This window comes from Amblyomma maculatum, chromosome 2 (assembly GCF_055883805.1).
Source record: "Amblyomma maculatum isolate TAMU_Amacu chromosome 2, ASM5588380v1, whole genome shotgun sequence".
NCBI lineage: Eukaryota > Metazoa > Arthropoda > Arachnida > Ixodida > Ixodidae > Amblyomma > Amblyomma maculatum.
In genome coordinates, this window is record NC_139345.1 from 209,881,986 (window position 1) to 209,907,224 (window position 25,239).

At 46.4% G+C, this 25,239-nt stretch overlaps 1 long non-coding RNA gene across 1 annotated transcript in view; it reads right to left on the reverse strand.

Annotated features, from left to right (window-relative positions):
- Positions 1-24,467, reverse strand: part of LOC146201203 (uncharacterized) — a 72,396-nt gene extending 47,929 nt beyond the window's left edge. The window contains exon 1 of the long non-coding RNA XR_014705294.1: positions 24,253-24,467. This is a non-coding gene — a long non-coding RNA (uncharacterized LOC146201203). The remainder of the gene's footprint in view (positions 1-24,252) is intronic.
- Positions 24,468-25,239: the final 772 nt, after the last annotated feature.

A 25,239-nucleotide genomic window follows, 5' to 3' on the forward strand; every position in this document is an offset into this window, starting at 1 on the left:
TTTAGCTAAGGGAGTTGACGATATCAGGGAGATAACACAGCACGCGCAGATAGTTGGATGCACAGAACCAGAGGTGCTAGGATCGGATCGAACGGAAAGCTGGAAAAGGACGTGGTGACCGTTAATCAGGACATAAGAAAGTTAAGCCTGGAGAAGCGTTTAGAAGTGGTGGAGGTAAACAGGGAGGTGCATAATGCAGGTTTTGGCAGGGCTTTTCAGCGAGATGGCATCCATTTTAACAGAAGGGTAGGAGCAGAGATCGGCTGGCGCCTGGCAGGCAGGGCTGTAGCTTTTTTAGGGGGTCCGCGAGGACTCCGGGCACAGGGGTAGTAGAAGTGAAGCAGAATAAAGAGTAATAACGGAGGCTGAGCCCCAAAAATTGGCAAGGAGGAGGTCGAGAAAGAAAAGTACAAAAAGGAGATTTAACACTAGGATCAGCTACATAAACATGCAAGGAGGTAGAAATAGAGTGAAATGGCTAGATATAGAACAGCAGTTGAAGGAATACAAAATAGGTGTGTGCTCTCTATGTGAGACTCATCTCAGGGATAGGAGACCCGCCGTTTATAGAAGGCTACGTCTGGAAAGGGTGCAACAAAACGATAACGGAAAAAAGGGGTGGAGGGGTAGTTATGCTGATACACCAGTGAACAAATTGGCTAAGAATAAAATCATTTTGTAAATAACATATCTGGGTATCAGGAACAATTACCGGCATAAGGACATTGCGAAGCGGACACCAATGCAGGCAAGAAAACAAAGATCTCGCTTAGTGTCTCAGTGACGATATAAGCCAGTTTGGAGACGGGGCCGATATTATTCTGCTGGGGGGCATGAGCGGCCACGTCGACGACCTGTAAGGATACACAGATTGTAACGGAAAGCTAATGTTAGATTTCGTGTTAGAACACGACCTAGTTATAGTAAATAAATAAACAAAATGCGAAGGACAAATCACGTGGAAATTCCGCAACAGGCAGACGACCATTGATTACTGTCTAATGTCGCAGGGAATTTATAGCAAGGTCACAAAAATGGAAATAGACGAAGTAGGGGCGTGTATACTGGGAAGGTGATCATAAACGCATTAGTTTGCAGATGGGGTTCTTGATGAAAAGAGAAATGGAATTTAGACAAAATGTAAACGCAAAATAAATGACGATCAAATAGCGCAGATAGCAGCAGGCATAGAGGAAGCAATAGAGAAAAGCCCCATGGAAGACTGGGATTATGAACAAGTAGAACTATTCATAAGGAGGAAAATTAGGCAGGTTAAAGTAGCAAATTGCTGGAATGGAAAGAGGAAGCCACGGAGCTGGTGGAATAAGGAAATCAGGGAAGCCATTGAACAACGACGGGCTTCTTCAAGGGAACACCGAGAAAGAAAGAACATTTAACTCATGAGGAAATCGACCAAAAATAGGAATTAAATCGACAAAAGAAACTTGATGTACAGGCTCTCGTCCAAAGTAAAATAGAGCAGTTGACAGATCGTTGGATGGCTGACATACACGATGCCACATAGAGGCGTACCAAGAAATTTCTGGAACCATATAAGCTGGTATAAGCTGGCTAGGTAAAACGAATCAAAGAAAGCAGGACCATATTCAAGATAACGAGGGAAATTGTTTAAAGGGAGACAATGCAGTGTACTACATTGCATCAGTTATAGCCGGGTCATTTAACAGCGACGATAGGGTAATCTCTGCAAATCAGGAAGCAACACAAGATAGCAGAATACAAAAAAGCTTAGAATTCACCAATCTAAACTGGAAAAAGGCAGACAAAAATATCCCTAAAAACACATCTACAGGAATAGATGAAATTCCGATCAAGCTGAATAATGAACTTGGTCCAAGAAGTAAGGAGACGTTATAAGCTCTCGAAACAGTCAAAACGAATAAGCAAAGTCCGGACAGCTAGCGGCAGAGTAAAATGAATTTGATTTATAAAGGGAAAGGAGAAAGGATGCACATAAAATCCTATAGGCTGATTACCATAACATCTGTTATGTACAGGTTGGCCATGCAGGCTGTGAAATTAAAGGTGCAAGCATGAGTAGAAAGTAGCAAGATACTCGGAGAACTTCAGAACGGCTTTAGAAATGGTACGCGCTTAGATGATTGCCTGTTCATGCTTACCCAATGCATACAAATATCTAGAGTGGAAAATAAACCTTTGTATTTGGCCTTCCTGGACATAAACGGGGCGTACGACAACGTAAACAGGGAACTCCTGTGGAACATATTAAAAGAAGAAGGTATCGGTTATGAGATAACAGAGTTCCTACAGGAAATATAGCGAGATAACAAAGTAGAAATTACATGGGAAAGGATAAGAAGTATGGAAGCTGTCAAATTATGCAAAGGATTAAGAAAAGGTTGTCCTCTGTCACCGCTGGTGTTCATGCTTTATATGATAAACCTGGAACGGAGGATACAAGAAAGTAACCTAGATTTTAACCTGTCATATAGATTAGGTGGAAAGGAGGTAGAGCAGCGCCTCCCCGGTTTGATGTATGCAGATGATATTGTGCTGCTAGCTGAGAGCCAGGAAGAATTGCAAACTCTAGTCAAGTATTGCAGAGACGAAGGGGACGCTCTAGGCTTCAGTTTTAGCACAGTTAAGTCGGGTCTGATAATTTTCAATGGCTCAACAGATCAGAGTCTTAAAATAGAAGGCCATGAAATACCCAGAGTTGCAGAATATAACTATCTCGGGATCCGGTATAAACGTCCCCGGAAAAAATGTCCCCGGAGCAAATGTCCCCGGAAAAAATGTCCCTATTGGCGAAGTAGGAAAAAATGTCCCCGAATGACGCTGAAGTCTTGTGCAATAGGACGTAGACTACTTTTCCCCGTGGCGAGTTGCAATGGTGAATGATGTATGTTAACTTTATTACAATGGTTCCACCTGTCGGCTTGGAATTGACCGCGAACATCGAACTGATGCGGGCATTCATGACAAAAAAAAAAAGATTATGGCAGCAGTAATACAGTGACAGCGCCTCGTCTTCACTTTGCTTGCGGGGAAAAGAGGAGCTGACCAGCGGCTTTACTGAAGAAGCTTGTAGCGATGCATTAATATGTTCATAATGCACGACCGGTTAAGCCTAGTTCTGCTTATACCATCATCACCCTTACCACAATTCTACACCAGCAATAAAAAAAAAGCGGTTGCACCTCGTCACCAGAAGGCCTGGAAAGTAGTTCTAGTGACATCTTCTGCTTTGGGCGCTTCCCCGAGACTACCAATTGACCCCATGCTCGGAATCACAAACGTATAAAGAGCCAGATGGCTCTTTCACCGTGCTTTTACACAGTTCTTGTAAACATTTCGGGCCCCCAAAGGACGCATGTTCCAAATGATGACTACATTTAACTCAAAGCCAAGAAAGAATGGCATAAAATGTTTTTTTTTCCATGTGAATTCCGGAAAAAATCTTGTTTAGGGCCGGCTTTGGCCTTGGGGACGTTTTTTCCTAGACGTTTCTTCTGGGGACGTTTTTTCCGGGGACGTATCTTCCGGGGACCTTTTTTTCGGGGACGTTTTTACCTACACCCAACTATCTCGGGGTATGGGTAAACGAAGGAATGACATACATTCAAAAGCATGAGCAATCACTTAAGGCAAAAGAGCCAAGAAATGCCGGGTTAATAAAGCAGAGGGCATTGTGGGGATACAAGAGGTATAAGGTTTTGAGGGGTATTTGGAAAGGAATTATGGTGCCCGGACCTACTTTCGGAAATGCGGTTTTGTGCCTAAAATCAGAGGTACAGTCGACATTATAAATAAATGAGAGAGCCGTCGGACGATTAGCACTAGGTGCCCACGGCGAAACCATAAATGAGGCGGTACAAGGAGATATGGGCTGGGCATCTTTCGAAGTACGGGAAGCTCAGTGTAAAATACATGAGAAACGCCTGAGGAAATTGGACAGTAACTGATGGGCAGCTAAAGTATTTAAATGCCTATACCTAAGAAGCGTTGACTAACCATAGAGGGCAAGACCTAGGAAACTAACAAGTAAGTATGCTGGTCACAAGTGCTAAGAAATAAAGATCGTTAAGCGACAGGTGAAAAACACAGAAAGTAAAAATTGCATAAATTCGATGGAAAAGAAACAGAGTCTGGAGCTATACCGAAAGTGGAAAAGGCAGATCAGGAAGGAAGCTTTCTTTGATAATTATAGAGGCAGTGCCCTACGTTTTGAAGCTAGATCAGGGTGCCTTAGAACACGCAGCTACAAAAAGAAATTTAACAATGAAGATGATGCATGTGCAGTATGTGGTAACTCCACTGAAATAATTGACCATATTATACACGAATGTAATGGTATCCATCTGGAAGTCGATGCAGGCGCACTACTCTCCCTGAAGCGCTGGGGTTTAGAGATGCCAGTGGCCGGATGAATAAACCTGCGGTGGAAGCCAGCAAAAAACGACTGGAAGATTGGTGGCTTAAAAGCAGAAAAGTGATATAATGTTAGTAATGTAGAAACAAAAATTCAATAGAATGATGGTATAGTTAACCAATCTAAAATGATAATTAAGGTATAGAGGGGAAAAGGAGCATGGTAGCAACTGCTTCCACCCCGTTTCAAAGGGGACGCTCATATATTCCATCCATCCATCCCAGCTCGGCCGCAGGGCCCTATGGGAATATCCGCTCTTTACGTAATATGTTCTCCTATAGTGCGCGGGGCTCGTCGATAAACGTATAAGGCATGCATATTGGCTACTTGCAGTCTAAAGGCAGTTGTATGCGCTAGCAGCAAATACATTTTCTTTCTTGAAGTGTACAAACTATTCGAGTGGCTAACGGACCAAGCTGTAGACGATCTCGGAGGCTATCATAAGCACGTTGAAAGGTTACGTATACTTGCGCGAAGAAGACGGGACACAAAAAAGGCACACATACGACATGTACGGAGCGCAACTTCCAACTGGTTTAATTTTGAAACGGCCGATACATTTACACCGGCGCTGTGCAAACACAAGGAAAATGAACGCACTGCCCACGTAGCGTCCCGCCGCCAAGTGTTCCGCCAGATAGCAAACGTGTAAAACTGATATCCTTCGACATACAGTAATCAAATACAAGACAAGGCCACGACACCGATAAAAGGGAAGATGACGCATGTAGTGAACGATGAACATATAACATTTGTTAGCAAACGCAGTGTCAAGGAAATAAAACAAAAATAAAAAAGAAAAGAAAAAACGAACAATGTGTAATAATTGCTCATCGTAGCAATAGCAGTGTCGAAAAGTAAGAAATAACTAGATGCCGAAAGGCCAGAACAAGGCAAACACGGTGGGAAAAGGCTTATCTAACTAAACAGCAAACGAAGACTTGGTCAACAACCCACCAAAACTAAGGTGAGGCAAACAAGAAAAAGAATTCACACGTGTCCATCTAAGAATGTTATCTCTTTGTCCAGCAGTACGACAGAAGTATTGCTATTGCATTTGTCACCAGTGTTAGTGATATGAAATGCTTCTGTTATTTCTCTACTAAGTTTAATTTTTGCATGTGCCAGGATCAAGGTACTGCTGAACGAAGGCTTGCAATTATGAGTCGCGACATGCTCTGGCAGGTACCGTCTTTCGCTGTTTTGCACGGTCCTTTCATGTTCCCGCAGTCTGTCGTTGACACATTTTCCCGTTTGTCCAATGTATACACAACCACAAGTTAGAGGAATGCTGTACACTACGTTGGTGGCGCAACTGACATCTTTTTTCATGCTTTTTCTCACATGACTCCCGCTTCCTGGACAGGACAGTACAAATACTAGATAGACGACTGGGAGTTGAGAAAAGAACCTTTACATCATGTCTGTGGCCTATCGTCTTTAAGTTGTGTGAAAGTTTGTGAATATACGGAATAACCTTCATGCGTCGTCTGGGAACTGTGGGTCTCGAAGGCTTCTTGTCTCCTGCTTTTAACTTCTGTAGAAGACTCACAGTGACACTCCTGATGACATCGTAGGGGTACCCTGCTTTCTCGAGACGGGCGAGCTGATTTCCGAAGCTGTTTTTCATGAGGTGTGGACAACTTTTGAAGAGCGCTGCTCGAAGAAGAGCCGTAACTATGCCACGTTTAACAATTTAGAGTGGGCACTCTCATACGGAAGGAGACTTTTCTTTGTGCGTGGGTTGTATTTGTACCACAGAAGGCATTTAGAATCACCAAATATGATCTGTATCTCCATGAACTGGATGCAATTGTCTGGAGGGAGTTCCCAGGTAAACGTAAGGCCTTTGGATTCAACGGTAAACAAACTGACAATCTAAGACACCAAATCTTCAAGATTGCATGCTGACGGAGCATCTAGCATAACTAGGTAGTCATCAACGTACTTCAGGATTTTGAGTACTGCCGTACCTGCCAGGTTTTTCTTGATCCGGTTGTCCATGGAAGACAGGTATATGTCACAGAGTACCGGTGTGACTGCGGATCCAATGTAAATTCCATCTTTCTGCATATAAGATTTGCCATCGAAGGATATCAGGGTATCACTGTCGACTGCAGGTAGAATTCAAGGAGAGTGATAAAGTTGTCCGTGCTGATTCCGGAGGAAGTTTGAAAGCTGATCTCATTTGTGTAACCTCTCTTATCCCGAACTGCTTCTAGAAGGCCTCCGTGTGGAATAGAATAGTACAGATCCTTGACGTCTATTGAAAAAGCTGGAGTGGTGGAGCCGAGGGTTTGAAAAGCAGTGATGGCCTCTAAAGAACTTTTGACCAGAAAGGGATCCTCTAGTGGCAGGCTCTTGAGTTGTAGCTGTAAATACTTGCTGAATATGGCTTGCCAAGTGCCTTGTTCCGAGACTATAGTCCTCAGCGGGCATTCTGGTACATGGGTTTTACCCGAAAAGAAAACCTCCAGGAAATCTTTCTTTGATTTTTCGACGTCAGATTTTACTCTTTCGAGGGAGAGCTCCCGTAGCATCTGCACCGCAGTCGATTTCTGTTTCTTCGGGCGAAACTTCACAGACCTAAAATTCTCCTTCAACGCTGCCTGTGTTTCTCTTTGAAAAGTGATTCATGCATCACAACAAATCCTCCTTCCTTGTCAGCCTGGAGTACGGTGGCACCGCAACGCTGAATCGCCTTTGCTGTCTTCGCGATGGGAGGCTTACTTTTAGTGCCGGCATCAGCCGTCCGCATGAGGCAGTCGACTCCATCACCAATGGCTCCCACCTTGTTTGCTTCAGAAGCGCCGGTAGCCACGTTCCTCACAGGTTCCAAAAGTTGAGGCCTGCTGGTGCTTGGTTCGTAGCTGAACTTAGGACCTTTTTGCAGTGTTCTCCTGACGTCCTCCGGTAGTGACACATCCTCCAGAACGGAGACCATGCTTGCTGTCTCTCGCCAGCTTTTTTGTCTGGGTGGAAGATTGGTGACGGCGTGGCGCCACTGGAACTCTGTTGACTGGGCAGCTAACTTCTTGTACTCTGCGAGGTGACGAGCTTGTCTTGAAGGCTCAGTGCTCTCCTTTACCGTCACCTTGAGGTATTCTTCCAGTAGCCGAGCCTGATTCCAGTATTCAGATTTAAGAATTTTACACATGCGTTTCACATGTCCCTTAACAAAACTTGAAGTTGGGCTAGATGGTGCATTGTAAATTGACATAGCGCGTGTCCTGTGTCTTCTTCTCTTGTGTGTGTCTTTCCGTGCGCTTTATCTTCAGTCAATTCACATGTCCCCATGTCGGATTCGTAAAACCGAAAAACCGTCGTAACTCCATCGGTGTGTGCTTCCTTTCAATGCAGTACGTTAGAAGCCTAGCTTCGCTAACGGTGCTGGCGATGAGATTGATGCACGTGGTTGCCGGGTCAAGAATCTTCGATGCAGACAGAAAAGAGCCCATTGTAAGAGACATATGTTCAAGTAATACTCTTGTTTGGGCGAGTTGGTTTTACGTATACTTGCGCGAAGAAGACGGGACACAAAAAGGCACACATACGACATGTACGGAGCGCAACTTCCAACTGGTTTAATTTTGAAAAGGCCGATACATTTATACCGGCGCTGTGAAAACACAAGAAAAATGAACGCACTGCCTACGTAGCGTCCCGCCGCCAAGTGTTCCACCAGATAGCAAACGTGTAAAACTTATATCCTTCGATATAAAGTTATCAAATACAAGACAATGCCACGACACGGATAAAAGGGAAGATGAAGCATGTAGTGAACGATGAACATATTGTGAGCGCAGTGCGTGAACTTTCACCTCTTTCATCTGTATAAATCTATCGTCATCATCATCATCATCGCTGAATGCTGCTCGGAGCTTCGCGCGCTGTGTGCCAGCTGGTTCTAGAAAAGAACAGACGTTCGTGCAAGGGCTGACTTACAAGTGGCAGAGGTGCGATTAGTATTCCCCACCTCTCGCTTTAGACCCACCTACCGTTCTTCCTGGGGCTCCGTTCAGGCCTTCGCTTGCGTCAACAGCCCTGTGCTATGGATAAGGGCAACGGTGCTCGCTCACCCCCGGCGTCTCCTGCTCCTACTGCGGCTCTGCGGCTGCCCCTGCCTGGACAGTCACCAGCCGCCAGCGCGATCCCCAGATCTTTGCCGGCCTTCGCGGTGAAGATGTCGACGACTGGCTCGACAACTACAACAGGGTCAGTACATTTAACCACTGGAATGACGCTCACAAACTGCTCAAAATCGTCTTTTACTTGGCCGACGTCGCCAAAACCTGGTTCCTTAATCATGAGGATGACATCGCTGACTGGCCTAGATTCACGGACAAGCTAAAGAAAATTTTCGGCACTCCGGCTGGTCGCTCAGAGCAGGCTAAGAAAAAACTCGAAGCTCGTCTCCAGCAGCCCAGCGTATCCTATACGTCGTATATCGAGGACGTTCTGGCCCTTTGTCGCCGTGTCAACGCTGCTATGCCTGCACCTGAGTGTGTTCGCCACTTAATCAAGGGCATCAACACTTCTGCTTTCAATACCTTCTTGGTTCAAAATCCGTCGTCCGTGTCTGACATCACATCTACATGTCAACGTCTGGACCAGCTACAGTCATGCCGCCTCGTGCAAGACCCTACTGATGGCGGCTCCCTCATAGATAGAAATTTGCTGTCCCTAATACGCACCATGATCTGAGAGGAGCTATACAGCCTCACCAACCCCTCTGCTGTATCTCCAACTCTTCCGCCAGCAACCGTGAATTTTCGCAGCATCATCAAAGATGAACTGACAAATTTCAACTGGACTGTGGCACCTGCTCCACCTCCCATTGCCTCCCAACCTCCCTCGTCACCCCAATCGCCTCCCAACCACCCTTGCCAACCTATACCGAGATTACTTCACGCCAATTCGCCCCGCCTTCCCCGACTTGTTCGGCACTCTTGTGTGGTCACGTCGCTGTCATAGCACCATATCCTACAGTGCACCGTCCTGTTCAAGCCTGGCGCCCCTCCCGCCCTGTGTGCTACTATTGTGGGATACGTGGCCACATTGCCCGTGTGTGTCGCCGCCGCCAGCAAGACGAGCAACGGGGTTATGCTCCCTTTGAACGTTCCCGCTTGCGCCAGCCTGATGATTATACACTGCTCTACTCAGACTTTTACCGGCGTTCTTCGGGGTTATGCTCCCTTTGAACGGTCCCGCTTGCGCCAGCCTGATGATTATACACTGCTCTACTCAGACTTTTACCGGCGTTCTTCCTCCACTCCGGATCCCACCAATGTTTCACAGCCCTCGCGTCCTTCCCGACGCCGATCCCCTTCGCCTTTTCGACGCACGTCACCGCTTCGTCCTGAATGGCAACCCTTCGAACCTAATACGGAAAACTAACAGAAGCAGTTTTGGAGAGAAAGCTGCTTCGAGTTCGAATCTATAATTCCTCCTGGGCGACCATCGAATATGTTAGTAGTGATTGTTGAAGGATTGTATGTTGAGCTCCTCATCGACACCGGCGCCGCTTATTCAGTCATGCATTTCTCTCTGTGTTCTCATCTGCGCAAAGTTCTAACGCCATACATCGGTCCGCCACTTCGTGGAGCTAATGGAACTCTTATGAAACCCACCGGCCAATGCACAGCACGTGTCGTCATCAATAACCAGCGGCATCATATTGAATGTACTGTGCTCCCCACCTGTGTTCATCTCATGATCTTGGGGTGGGATTTCTTATCTTCGGCGTCCGCCCTCATCATCTCTTGCCGTGAGCGCCTTATTCAACCTGCCGAACCCGGTATATTACCGACTTATGATTGTTCACCACCACAAGTGTTCGCAGCAGTTGATTTCGTTTTGCCCCCAGGACGCGAACAGTTGATCATAGTGGCATTGGACTACCCTCTCGATGGCGAGGCCTTCGTTATGCCTGCTCCTCGGTGGAACTCCGACGGCCTAGCTCTTGCCTCGTGCCTCACCTCCTTCACCCGTGGTTGCGCTGTGTTTGCGGCCCTGAATACATTTCTCCAGCCGTTCTTACTGCCCAGAGGATCCACAGTTGGGTTTATTTTTGACTGCGATCCCGTTCCCCTCAACACAATTTCCAGTGCACCAACGCCTGCTCCCACGTCTCCATTTCCGACATCCTCTGCGCTCGCAGCCGCCATCAGCCCTGACCTTACATCCGAGCAGTCCACAGCTCTGCTAGACGTCCTCTTGTGGCACCGAGAATCTTTTGATGTGTGCGCCTCAGCGTTAGGGAAGACCTCCGTCACCTCTCATCGCATAGGGACGGACGGCTCTGCTATTGTTCAACGACGGCCGTATCACGTTTCGGCAGCAGAACGCAAAGTCATTGAGGAGCAAGTTGCTGACATGCTTGCTCGAAATGTCATCCGGCCATCCACGAGCTCTTGGTCCTCACCTGTGGTTCTCGTTCGAAAAAAAGATGGCTTAGTCCGCTTCTGCGTGGTTTACCGGGCACTTAACAAGATCACGCGCAAGGACGTTTACCCTTTGCCTCGTATTGATGACGCAGTAGGCTGTCTCCAAGGCTCTGAGTAGTTCTCCAGTCTCGACCTTCGCTCGGGATACTGGCAAATTCCTATGCACGATGCAGACAAGGGCAAGACTGCCTTTTCTACCCCCGACGGTCTCTACGAATTTAACGTGATGCCTTTCGGACTATGCAAAGTGCCGGCCACTTTTAAGCGCATGATTGATACCATGCTTCGCGGCATGAAATGGAAAACATGCCTATGTTATCTTGACGACATCATTCTCTTCTCGTCGAACTTCGCTCAGCAAATACAGCGTCTTACTGAAGTCCTCACGTCCCTTGCCCAGGCGGGGCTTCAGCTGAATACCAAGAAATGCCGCTTTGCCAGTAAGACCATCAAAGTAATCGGTCATGTACGTCAGTAAGACAGGAATCCAGCCTGATCCCGAAAACATTGCGGCTTTCGTTAATTTTCCTCGGCCCCAACGTCAGAAAGATCTTCGCAGCTTCCTTGGTTTAGCCTCCTACTTCTGCCGTTTTATTCGGAACTTTGCAACAATTGCGGCCCCTTTACACAAGCTCGTGTCTTCCCAAGTGTTTTACACCTGGTCCACTGAATGTAAAGACGCCTTCAAGGCTCGTAAGCAGGCACTCACTTCCACTCGTGTGCTTCGCCATTTTGATGCTGACGCGCCCACCATCAGAGGTGGGCATTTGACCTCAAAAACCTCGACCTCACCTCAAACTCAAAAAATATTTGGCGACCTCACTCAACCTCAACCTCATCAATTGAGGTTGAGGTCCCCAAGGCGACCTCACCTCACTTTTCAGGTGACCATTGGCGACCTCACTCAACCTCACCTCAAACTCAAAATGTGAGGTTGAGGTCGGGCGCTCGACCTCAAAAAAAAAATTCATTAAATTAAACCGTAACTTAAAGCAAATATAAATTTCTGGATAATCCTGGGGTATATAGGCTAGCCAGAATTTTGTTGTATGAAGGCTGTATTTTATTCCTAATTTTATACAACAATTAATATCCCGGATAAAAGCAGAAAAACTCCGGACACTACATGTTTAACTCTGCGCTAAAGTGGCAATTCTCTCTTCCTCCTCGCCTACCCTTTTGTGGTCGGTCTCAATATAAGGCCTACATGGGTACCACATTTCTACACATAGGCCCATAATGAAATACAAAGAGTTTATCCCATCTGACCCACGTGAATAAGGTTCGTATTAGAAATAAAACAAGCCAGTTCTTACTATAAACTGAAAAGACAAATGCTGTTGACCCTAATGACGACGACAACATTGACGATATGCTCTTTTTCTTTTCTTGCAACATAGCGCTAAACAGACAGGGACACAGCGAGACACACGGGACGGGCGCTTTTTTTTTAGCCCCGTCCCGTATGTCTGGCTGTGTCCGTGTCTGTTTAGCGCTATGAGGCAAGAAAACCGACACCATCTCGCCCAAGCTTCTATCCTTGCTGTTTTTCTTAATTCGCAAAAAAAAAAATTGATGATTGCCGAGCTTTTTTTTTTAATACATTGTACATTGTCTTGCGACAGAATACATTAAATTAGGAAAAAATAGGAATACAGTCGTGCCTCGTTAGTATGGACGCTTTGGTTTTCGACCACAACTGTCCATAAAGCGAGTCATCCATAATAACGAGTCATGAATAAAAACGAAAAGTATATAATTGAGAAAAAAATATAATTAATGGCTGCTATTTTAATAATTCCGGCCCCGGCGGCAGTTTTTCGATGGAGGCAAAAAGCAAGGCGTCCGTGTGCTGTGCGATGTCAGCGCATGTTAAAGAACCCCAGGTGGTCGAAATTTCCGGAGTCCTCCACTACGGCGTCTCTCATAGCCTGAGTTGCTTTGGGACGTTAAACCCCACAAACCAACCAACCAATCTAATTTAGGTGTTTAAACACAGCCGAGATGTCGATGCTCCTCTTCTCCATGAATATGTCGACCCGAAACGTCATGTTTGTTCTTAAACCTTGTCAGCCATCCTCTTGAGTAGCTGAAGTCAGTAACGCCTATACAGAGCGTAGAATAATATTTCTCAGTAAACATCCCCCTGTTTTACTGAACAAAAATTCCGTAAGTCATCACAGGTAAAACCTATCAAGACGGAGGAAAAGAAGCCCCCATAATGTTGCCGAGGCAGCGAGCCTTCTCTTGAAGCATTTCATCGCTCACGACAGTACCATTCGCGCGCACATTCCCGAACCACATTAACAAGGCTGACTCCATTTCTTCAACTGTGCGGGGCGCTGTCGGGTTGTGGCTTACGCTGTGAAGCCGACGTTGAGCCATTTATCGGAGTCTAGTAGTATAGATGCTACCGTCGACCTGGCGAGGCTGAGGCCTAGTTGAACTTAGGTGCAGTCTTTCACGGCTTGGATTGACTGAGATGGCTTTTGCCGCTTGTATTCACAGATTTCCCGTTTCACGCCTAAGTTCAGCTCCGTTCCTCTGTGCTTAACTCCCGCCATGCCAAAAGTCAGACTAAAGTTGAGGGTTACATATCTAATAAATGTTTTTCACCACCACCACCAAGCTGAAGTACAGTTTAGAACGACGGCTAGCCGACTACGAAGAGCTCAGACCTTGTCAAGGCCGCATCGTTGACTCAAGGCGAAGCCGACATGCGGATCGCTGTGGTGCAAAATGTAGCAGTTCGACAGCGCAACAGTGACGAAAACCAGGAGCATGAGAAGGAAGGGCCTCCAGGACAGGATGCCCGGTCCAGGTTGCGTGCTCGTCGCCTTTCTTTTATCGCTCTACTTCGTGAGTGTGTCTTAAACCTGACCGAAAAACTTTAACGGCTTCATGGAACACACTTTGTGTTCTGGGATAGAAAAACTTCAGTTCCCACCCACAATTTTGGCGCTCGCCTTTCTTCCTATCTTTCTTGCGCTTTTACCGGCCTCTCTTCTGTTCACGTTCAGCCTAATTTATTGCGACCACATGTTGCTGTTTTCCCGACTGCGGCCTCTCGTTCTCCCGGTTCCCTCCTTTTGGGGTCTTTCTTAGTTAGCTGACCCTCGGTTTGCTGTGGACGATCCCTGCCATCCACCCTCCTTTTCTCCTCCTCTTCCCTTCCTTTCCGTTCTTGCGCCCCCCCCCCCTCCCTCCCCTCCTAAAACGACGACACGCCCGCTTTGGTTCTTTCCAACTCCACAGGACTCGTTCAGGCATCCGACCGTATCGGCTTTCGCATAGGTTCCCGGCCTGCGCACCCTTCTTTAACTTGCTTTCGGACTCTCCTGCATTTTTTAAACGATGTCCATATTAACGAGACAAAAATACATGTGCCGAATAGGCTGTGGGCATTCATCCCCTGTCCATTGTTCAGACAGCGAGTTTCTATATTAACGAGGCATAAATACATTGAAAAATCTTCGCCCCCAGAAAAACTGTCCATAATTCGGGTCCTCCATATTAACGGATGTCATATTAACGGGGCACAAATTTTTCATAATAGCCACTCATGAAACAACTTGTGAAGACTAAATCCCCAACAAAGCAAACAAAAGAAGAAAAGACAGCCAAACACTAATTAATCATAAAACTCGGCCAACGCCGAATAAACCTTCAGCAAATTTCGAAGAGGAATGCGTTTATCTTATGAGGTCCCGACCGGCCACTCTTGGGCGTTTTCTTATAATTCTGTGATCCCGTGGCGTACTGCAAGAATTGGCGAAATTGCTTCTTCGAACACCACGCTTACATTAAAAAATTGCAATGGTCGGAACTGCTAGGAAAGAGGGTTAAACGTGAACCACTTTGCTGTCGCGAACATCGGCTCGCCCGTCAAATTTCGCCGGAGCAAAATGTCCAACTCCCTACCGCCTAAAAAAAAAAACAATATACATACATTTCCGCCCGAACTGAATACTGGATGCCATTTCGCCAACAATTTTGAGACGAGCTTTTTTGTGGTATTCACTTGTTTTCCTTTGAAGACTGAACTAATAAATTGCACGGTGGTGTCTCCGAAGCTGCTTCGCCGCATGCAACGTACGTGAATCTAGAGAAACCGTTTCCCCGTTAGTGTCGTATAGTTACAGCACATAAACGTAAAATAAAGACAAGAACAACAGAAAGGAGGCGAGCAAGCAGCCCGGAGGGACCGCGCTCCCTGCTGTGCACGCGCTCCTCCCTTCGCCGTCCGTCTCCATGGCATCTGGTTTTGCTCATACAGTGAATGCTGAACTGTCACCAATACACACCAAAAGGCAGTGGCGTATGTGTGCCAGCTCCGCTTTCAGAGACTAGATCGCGCTTTCCAATATTTGCAAAAGAAAAAGAAAAAAAAACTAAATGACCACGCCGGTAAGTGGAAAGGAGGGTTGTGCTATGGGCCTCTGAAAAGATGCCCAAGAAAGAGCCTAATGTGAGAGAAGAAGCCTGTTCTCTTTTCGGCAGTGCACGAACTTAATTGACATACAAGAAAATATATATAAAGAAATACCATGTTGACGAAAGTAATAACAAATGTCGCACACTAAAAACAGAAGAGAACTGCGCTTCCCAGAGCGTATAGGTTTGAGACATCGACTTAGTACTGCATTAATCAGTGCTAGCATGTAATTGGTTTCATTCACGTATATCTAAATTGATTTTTAAAGAAAAAAACAAATGTCTGAAAAAATTATTCCCACATCTGGCCACAAAAATTTTCATCCGATTCATTTGTCCGTCTCGAGCAGACGGGAGCACAAAAGAGACACGCTCAGTTTGACACCAAAATGTCGAGCCGGAAACCATCTCAACACTTTCTAGCTCATAAAAACATATAGGAGAACGCTTTTTTTTTCTGCCCCTGAATAAGAGATTTCAAGAGAAACCTGATATTATGAGGTTAAGAATCCCTTACTCTCCTCCTTCCTCCTGCATTGCTTGATTTCACTAGAATTTGAGAAAGAATCAAAGGGCCTTAGCGGTGCAAAAACTTTTTGCTTTTCATTGGGCTTTACTGTAATGCAAGCCCCATATATATTTTGTCTCTTCTATCTCGGCAAATAGTTAACATGCTCAGGCTCCTTTCCTGTATACCAGCTGCGTCTTATATGCGGTGCCATCCGTTTCATACTCTTGCATGTTTTACCGCTATATTGGTTATATAAGGAACACTAGCACCTTCATCCGATTGCAGTTTTTTGGGGCAACCTGTTAGAAGGAACAAGCAGCACAAGACAAAATAGAGGTTATTCTGGAGATTATAAGAATATAAATTTACAGGACCGGAATATAGAACGATGACGTACCATTCGAAAGGGAGGACTTCGATAAAATGCTCAGATGGTATTGTGCCGGTTTTCCTTTTTTTTTTTTATCTGTCAGTATCACGTCTTCTAACAATTTCGCTGCACCATTTTCTGTAAAGTTTCCGTGTAATGTACAGCGGGGTCCTTTATCGAATGTAAGGCAGCAGCCGTTACGTCAGCGCCTGGAAACGGGCATGCACACGACAAACAGTTCTGCTTCGCGTCGTCTACGCAAAAGACAATTTGCTTCGCTTTTTAGTTTGCTTGTTTGTTTGCGGCATCCGACAAAAGCACCGCGGGTCAGAATGAGTTATGTGCTTTGCGCGCTCCTGGGTGTTTGAGCCGGCGGCAAGCATCATCACAAACAAGTCAGAGGAAACGGGGGTGGCGGGCGGGGGGCATGGGGAGTTCGTGCAGTAAAAAAAAAAATATCTCCTTCCAAGAAGACCAGAAGGAAGCGTCCTCGGGCTGTGGACATTACGGTGGAATGCCGAAAGCTGGGCAGGGGCTGCGGCATCCGGTCGTCCGAACGGGAGGTAACCAAACACCGAGAGTCGGCGGGCACACCGCGGCAGTACGCTCGAGCTCCGCGTCAAAAGGGGCGCTCTTCGAAGAAATCCGCGGCAACAGCAAAAAGCCTGGACCTCACAATTTCGACCTCACACAATGATGACCTCACTCAACCTCAAACTCATGCGTGAGGTTGAGGTCCAATTTCGTGACCTCACTCAAAACATTTCGAGCTGTCGCCGACCTCACCTCAACCTCACCTCACTCCGTGAGGTTGAGGTCATTTTGAGGTTGAGGTCGACCTCATGAGGTTGCCCACCTCTGCCCACCATACTTCACACAGACGCCAGTGGCCATGGTATTGGCACGGTTCTCTTGCAACGCAAACCAGTGTCTGAAGAGCAAGTCGTCGCATACGTACGCTTGCTGCAGCTGAGCGTAACTATACTATTACCGATCAAGAGTGCCTCGCCGTTGTTTGGTCGATTAAAAAATTTCGACCTTATTTGTATGGCCGCCACTTCAGCATTGTCACTGACCGTCACGCACTTTGTTGGCTGTCATCGCTGAAGAACTTATCAGGTCGACTGGGTCACTGTCTACTACGGCTTCAAGAGTACAGCTATACCATCACCTATAAATCTGGGCGAAAACACCTCGACGCTGACGCCCTCTCTCGCTGCCCATTGATTCCTATTGACGCGGCTAAACCTACGGCCTCCTCTCCCTCCTGCCATCTGAGCCAAACTTCTGTTGGCCACCTAAATGTTGCACCCATCGCTATAGCTCCACTCGAGATCAGTGCTGATTTCTCGTCCCTGCAGCTGACTGACCCATACTGCCGCACAATCATCGCTCGCCTCCGTGGAGAATCAGTTGTCCCAAACAGTCGCTTGCGCCGTCAGCTTCGTCGGTTCCGATTGCACCGTGGAACACTTTACCGCGACGTTTATCACCCTACGGGTCAACGCTGGGTACCCGTTGCACCTCGCTCCCTTCGTTTTAAAGTTATGGAGGCTTACCACGACGACCCCACTGCTGCACTTTAAAACGTATGACCGTATAAAGAGCCGCTACTTCTGGCCTGGGCTTTCTGCCAGCGTCGCCAAATACATTTCATCATGTCCGTCCTGCCAGCATCGCAAGCGTTCAACATCCCCTCCTGCAGGCCTACTGCAACCTCTACCTTGCCCATCTGTGCCTTTTGACACGGTCGCCTTGACTTGTTTAGTCCTCTCCCTTTGACGTCAGACGGCAACCGTTTTGTTGTTACTGTCATCGCCCATCTAACGCGGTACGCTGAAACCGCCCCTCTTCGCTCCGGTGCCGCCTCTGAAGTCGCAGATTTTTTTCTGCGTGCGATATTTTTGCGTCAGGGAGCTCCCCGTGTTCTCATTAGCGACCGTGGAAAGACATTTCTTTCTCAAGTCCTTGGGGAAGTACTGCGCGCCTCCAACACTGTCCATAAGACTTCTAGCTATACCACCCTCAGACCCATGGGCTAATCGAGTGGTTTCATCGCACTTTGTCCGACATGATACCTATGTATATCGCTCCTGATCACCGGAACTGAGACAACGTTTTACCTTTCGTCACCTACGCCCACAATTCCGCTGTTCAGCGGACTACTGGTTATAGCCCTTCCTTTTAATTTAATGCCGTCAACCGTCGACAGTATTCCACACTACTTTCATCTCTGCTCCCTCTACTTCTGAATCTCTGGGCGAAGAGTTTGCCACTTGTATGGTATGGCCCAGTGTCGCCAACTTGCCCGTTTGAACACTGAAGATGCTCAACAAGAACGCAAAGCCCTGTGTGATCAACGCCATCGAATTCCCTCTTTTTACCCCGGTGATGAAGTTGTCCTGTGGACACCAGTCCGCATTCCTGGCCTGTGTGAGAAGTTCCTCCATCGTTACATTGGCCCTTATACAGTACTCCAACAAACGTCTCCAGTGAACTATCGCGTTATTCCCTCGCACACCGTCGCAGATCGACGTCGTAGCTCCGAAGAGATTGTCCACGTCTCGCGCATGAAGCCTTATGCCCGTCGTCCCTCATCCCTGTAATCAGCGACCAGGGTGGCCGCTTTCTTGTAGGGGGGATTTGAGTGAGCGCAGCGCGTGAACTTTCACCTCTTTAATCTGTATAGATTCATCATCATCATCATCATCCTCATAATCGTAGAATGGTGCTCGGAGCGTCGCGCGCTGTGTGCCAGCTTGTTCTAGAAAAGAACAGACGTTCGTGCAGGTGCTGCCTTACAATATAACATTTCTTAGCAAAAGCAGTGTCAAGGAAATAAAGAGCAAAAAGCAAAAAAAAATTAAAAAAAAAAACAAAAAGAAAATAAACGGACAATGTTTAAAATTTGCTCATTGTAGCAATAGCAGTGTCAAAGAGTAAGAAATAACTAGATGCCGAAAGGCCGGAACAAGGCAAACACGGTGGGAAAAGGCTTATCTAACTAAACAGCATACGAAGGCTAGGTCAACCACCCACCAAAACTAAGGTGAGGCAAACAAGAAAAAGAATTGACACGTCTCCATCTAACAATGTTATCTCTTTGTCCAGCAGTACGACAGAAGCAGTGCTAATGCATTTGTCACCAGTGTTAGTAATGTGAAAGGCTTCTATTATTTCTCTACAAAGTTTAGTTTTTGCATGTGCCAGGATCGCTGCCTGCCAGAGCATGTCGCGACTCATAAATGCAAGCCTTCGTTCAGCAGTACCTCGATCCTGGCACATGCAAAAACTTAACTTAGTAGAGAAATAATAGAAGCCTTTCATATTACTAACACTGCAGTGACAAATGCAATAGCACTGATTCTGTCGTACTGCTGGACAAAGAGATAACATTCTTAGATGGACACGTGCGAATTCTTTTTCTTGTTTGCCTCACCTTAGTTTTGGTGGGTTGTTGACCAAGCCTTCGTTTGCTGTTTAGTTAGATAAGCCTTTTCCCACCGTGTTTGTTTGTTCTGGCCTCTCGGCATCTCGTTATTTCTCACGTTTCGACACTGCTGTTGCTACGATGAGCAATTTTTACACATTGTTCGTTTTTTTCTTTTCTTTTTTATTTTTGTTTCTGTTTTTCTTTTTGTTTTTATTTCCTTGACACTGCTTTTGCTAAGAAATTTTATATGTTCATCGTTCACTTCATGCTTCTGTCGTGGCCTTGCCTTGTATTAGATTACTGTATGTCGAAGGATATCAGTTTTACACGTTTGCTATCTGGCGGAACACTTGGCGGCGGGACGCTACGTGGGCAGTGCGTTCATTTTTCTTGTGTTTGCACAGCGCCTGTATAAATGTATCGGCCGTTTCAAAATTAAACCAGTTGGAAGTTGCGCTCCGTACATGTCGTATGTGTGCCTTTTTTGTGTCCCGTCTTCTTCGCGCAAGTATGCGTAACCTTTCAAAGATGAACCAACTGGCCCAAACAAGAGTATTACATAAGCTCGTTGGTTGGTTGGTTTATGGTTTAACGACCCAAAGCGACTCAGGTTATGAGAGACTCCTTAGCAGAGGGGTCCGGAAATTTTGGCCACCTGAGGTTGTTCAACGCGCACTGGCATCGAACAGCGCACGGGTGCCTGGCTTTTCGATAAGTGTGGAAAAGTGGACTAATTGTTTCCATTGAAAATCTGCCGCCGTGGCCGGGATTAGATCCTGCCCCTTTGAGCGCAGAAGTCGAGCGCCCTAAGAACTTCGACACCGCGGTGGTGTCGCGCGATGACATGGGGGGTAAAACCAAGGGCACTCCCACGTCGTCGCCGAATGTTGCGCTTACGGTGGCGCAGGTTACTGAGGTACCACACCGCGGCGTTGTTAAAACGAAAGCCTTGAAGGCTACGTTGTTAAGGCCGAGGCGGGGATGCAAAAAGTGGACGTAAAATGTGAGGCCACGAGGCTTAGGCGCTGTAATAGTGTAACTTTAACTTACGGCGCAGTTTAGGTGTCCACAGAGACAGTGTAAAAAATCCAGCGCCTTTCCTGTCCTGTGAACTAACTACTAATGCGAAAGCATTAGTAAGCTGTCGTAAAAATAAATTACGCTAATTAGAGATGATAATAATTAATAATGGAAGTATATGAGACGTTTAATGACAGTGATAATTCGAACTATTATGCAAAGAAAAATAAGAGAAATAAGAAAAATAAAAAAAAAATAAAAGAATAGAAAATAAAATAAATGCATTGCAAAAAAACATCAAAATTAAAAAACATCGCGGCAGCGCTAATGCTTTCGAGTTATTCCGATGCAGTTTCTGCAGCGGCCTCAGAACTTTATTGCTGCTTTAAATGCCTACAACGTAGAGATTTATTTAGACGCATGGGTCTTCAAAGCGCATGTCAATCATCATATATCATATTCACCGCCATCATGTTGATATATCCATATTCACAAATCATATCATGTTCATTATATTCCTAAAATATTGCCACTTGTGATTCTTCGTCTCATTCTATGCGTTAAATCTTGCTATGAGATTGTAAAATGAAATACCTCTGCCTCGACAGCACCGTCTGCCCGCATCTTGTGCTAGCGCACGCTGCACTACGGGGTAGACAGTCTAAACCGTCAGTATTGTGGCACGTTGCTGGGCACGTCCCAGCCGATCACACTGCATCGCACGAGTACGCACAAAGCTCCACGGGTGCCTTGAGGGGGATACACTATAAGTATGTTCCCATTTTACGACTGCCTGTTGATATGCGTATCTTATCGCTGTATCCGGCGTTTATAGTCAGTAGAAGCAACAAGACAGATAGTACTCTGAACGGAATCTTTGTCTTTAGCAAAATATAAATAATACTTATGGGGTGTTCGGATGACGGCATTCGTGGAGTTTTCTGAGCACTTCGCGCGCTGGTGCACTGTCATACGTTTAGGTGGGACGAGCCCGCCACGAATGGCTGAGCGCGGTGACCCCATCAAGCAACGTGCGCTAGCCGACGGCAGACGACGCTGACAACAGTGCTCTGTTATCTCAGGGATTCCGTAAATAAGCTTCGACGAAGTTAGGCCAGACAAAACACCTTAACTGGTAACATCTGAACGGAACTGCCTTAACAGAATAGTTGCCACAATGTATTGCTTGTGCATCAGCTAGTTGACGGCCCACTTACTTCAGTGGACGGTTGAAAGATAAGAGTTAGGGTGTAATGAAACGATACGATCAAGTTAAGCGCTTGAGTAACACTTAGATTCGAGAATAGATGAGTTCCGCAGTTGGCTAGGCCTCACTAAAATGCATATATCAAAACCGTAAACATAAACCTGCATCTCCACAATGGCAGAATTTCCCGAGCGCGCACACCATTGCACGCCGTAGGCAGACATCCCTTTTATTAAGCACGTGCTGTGCATTTCGTGCACCTAATAATGTCAGCAGCTTTATAGATTTCGCTTTAATGAAGTAATTGTTACTATTTGTACAAATCGGCAACTGCTGTCAACTACAAGCAGTAAAGATGGCTTCCGAGAATAGTGCGAATCTCGCAGGCCACAATGACCAGAGGGCACGGAAAGCCACGGTGAGTTGCGAGTGGTTCGCATGTTCTACTGAGACACACAGGGGCGCCCTACTCGTATCGTATGCGACGCTTCTTCTGGCCCACCGAAGCGAAAGCATATTTTACGGCTGTTTTTTCGCAGCTGGAACGGTTGTAGCATTGCCTTGCAAATTCAGACGTTGTCCTTTCGGCGTCAGAATGTTCAACAGGCTGAGCCTTCAGGCCTGCGTGCAGAGAGCAGGTCTGCAATGTGTGAGTTTGGTAATAGAGTTTTCTGTCACCTTTATTCTCAAAGCTATCCTTAGGTTATGAATAGTATCCTGCACGTGAGCACATTTAGCAAGAAAAAGAGCGGTGACAATTTAGCCTACTTCAAGGCGCAGCAAACTAAGTAAAATGCCACTGGAAGGAACTTCATTTAAATGAAGCATTCAGTTCTACGAACGTTTTCTAAACGTCCCAAAACCAGCGCCATTGAACCCATTGCAAACGCCCTTCGGTTTAACGAAATTCAGTACGGCGCGCATTTCTGTTCTACGAACAGTTACCGAGGCGCTATGCCATATCTCCGAGGTCATACTGAGCACTTCAACAAGTACAACCCGCTCTTCTTGCCGCGCTTGTTTTCGTTCAGTGCCGCGCCGACCGCTGACGAGAATGGGGTGAGACAGGGCTATTTTTGCAACTGCTCCCAAACAAAACCATGTGTTACAAGGATGACACGTGAAAATGTGGAAAGCACTCGAAAGACAGAATCGCAGCATTGTTTTGCTGTAACGCTTCAGGTACGAATAAGATTAAACCCTTAATCATCTTACGCTACGCCCACCCAAGGTGTTTTAAAGGGCTTACATCACTCTCATGTGTTTACACTCACAATTAAAAGGGCGGAATGTCGCGTGAAGTGTTTACAAAGTGGATCGTAGGCGTGAACGACGAGATGGTGAGAAAAAAATCGCAAGATTTTGGTAATTTTGGACATTTGCTTTGCACACTTAGTCGACACAGGACTCAGTAATATCAGAGTCGAATTTCTGCCACCCAACTGCCCGTCAGTCGTGCACCCTCTTGATCTAGGCATTATAAAGCATGTAAAGGTACACTACAGAAAGCAGCTTGTGCAGCGCATTCTGGTAAATTTAAGAATGCGGACGCCTGACGCGAATAATGTCCGGCAGGCCGCAGAAACGCTTACGGCAGATTGGTGGATTGTGAAGCCAGCAACGATAGCGAACTGCTGGCAAAATGCAGGCCTGCGTGCAGCAAACTGGACTGCTTTGGACACCAATCTTGAAGCAGAGGCCAATGGGGCTAATGAAGAGAACAGTGAGCCAGGTGGCTGGCCGGAACTGTCAGAAAAACTAGGAGCCCTTTGTATTTTGGGCAATAAGCTGCCTGTGACCCCTTGGTGGAGACATGCGCCGCACTCACTACTGAAAATATTGTAGCGATTGCATTGCCTGAAGAAGGCGAAGACAAGGAAGATCCATTGATGACAAAGTACAAACGATATCTGCCAAAGAAGCACTTATCGCCCTGGAAAAACTTTAAGCATTTGCTGCCCGGCAGAGAGCTGTGCAAGAGAGCTTAGGAAAAATGACTGAGTTCATAACTGCTGCAGTCCGAAGTATAAAAGTGCAGCAGAAGATTACAGATACTTTTCGAGGGGCCAGTTAGCGGAACTTGAGCAGTGTGACAAATAAATGGGTTGGTATACAATTTGACCACCCGATATTTTTTTACCTAATGGCAACAAGCTGTCATACACTTATTTCAGTTGAGTGAGCTTTCGCTTTAACAAACTTTTCCCTGGGGTCCCTTGAAGTCCGTTCAAGTGAAGGTTCACTGTACTGGATTTACAAAGCACAACCATGAAGAGATGTGTGCAAGGATTGATTTCTACTAGAAGAAATCGGTTATAGAGCACAGTTGCAACACTGGGACAATTAGATGGCAACTTGTTATCTTTCTTTCTATCAGCTATACGCCTACGAAAATCGGGAGCACCAAGCGAACCTACCACTTTCTCTGGGATTCGACTGGGAAGGCAAGCACCTGCTAGCCTGGGCGGAGAAGACTCGTCCTGGCGCACACCACCTGGGATACAGAGCGCCGTCGGTGCACTCCAGGAAGCGAGCGCCGCCCCGCGGGTGTTGGCGGAGTGCGCCCTCCGTGCAACCAGAGGGTGGCGCCACTGCGCCATGAAGCCAGTGTCTGGACAGTCTCTGCGTGGCTTTCGGCAGTGGCGTAGCTGCAGCAGAACAGTTTGCGGCAGGATGTAACAACTGCACCTTCTCTGCTGATGTCAGTATCATTCGAATCAGTATATCTATGAAAGCATGGAAATAGACGGATCCGCACATTCACATCCTTTTCACGCATGCGAGGATGAATCCAGGATTCACTTTTGAGAAGCAAATAAACATGATACGTTAAAATTCTTCAGTCGGCTCGCTACAAAAAATTAATAAGCCAATTCAGATAAGTTGGGCAAATGTGAAGTATTTTCGTGACTACCTCACTTTTAATTTTGCTTTTAGTTTGAGGCTACAGTTTAAAGTACAGGCCCCAGGTGAAGGTCGGCGAAATCTGCGATTAGGGAACGTTGTGCTAGAGCACTGTGCGAGGGCGCCGTGTTTTAGATACATTGGGCCCGGCGAAAGCTGATGAAGACGAAAACATGCAATTCACAGCGCGGGAGATAGCAGTTCGACACGCGGGGTGACCGGTAGCCAGAATATCATGACCGTTTTGAAGTCGATGCCCTAAAATTAGAATATTGCGGAATCAACATCGTCAGTCAAGCACCTACGTGAAAGATGTAGCGTAAATATGGCTGTGAGCAGGGAAATTAAACTACTGATGAGGGGAGGAACTGCTTTTGATCTGTTTGTACCTTGATATATTATCGATCGTTAGCCATTAGAAAGGATTACCTGGAGAGTGCCGGCTGCTGTTTCAAGAAACTAAAAAAAAGCATGGATACAACTTACGTGTCGTATTACAG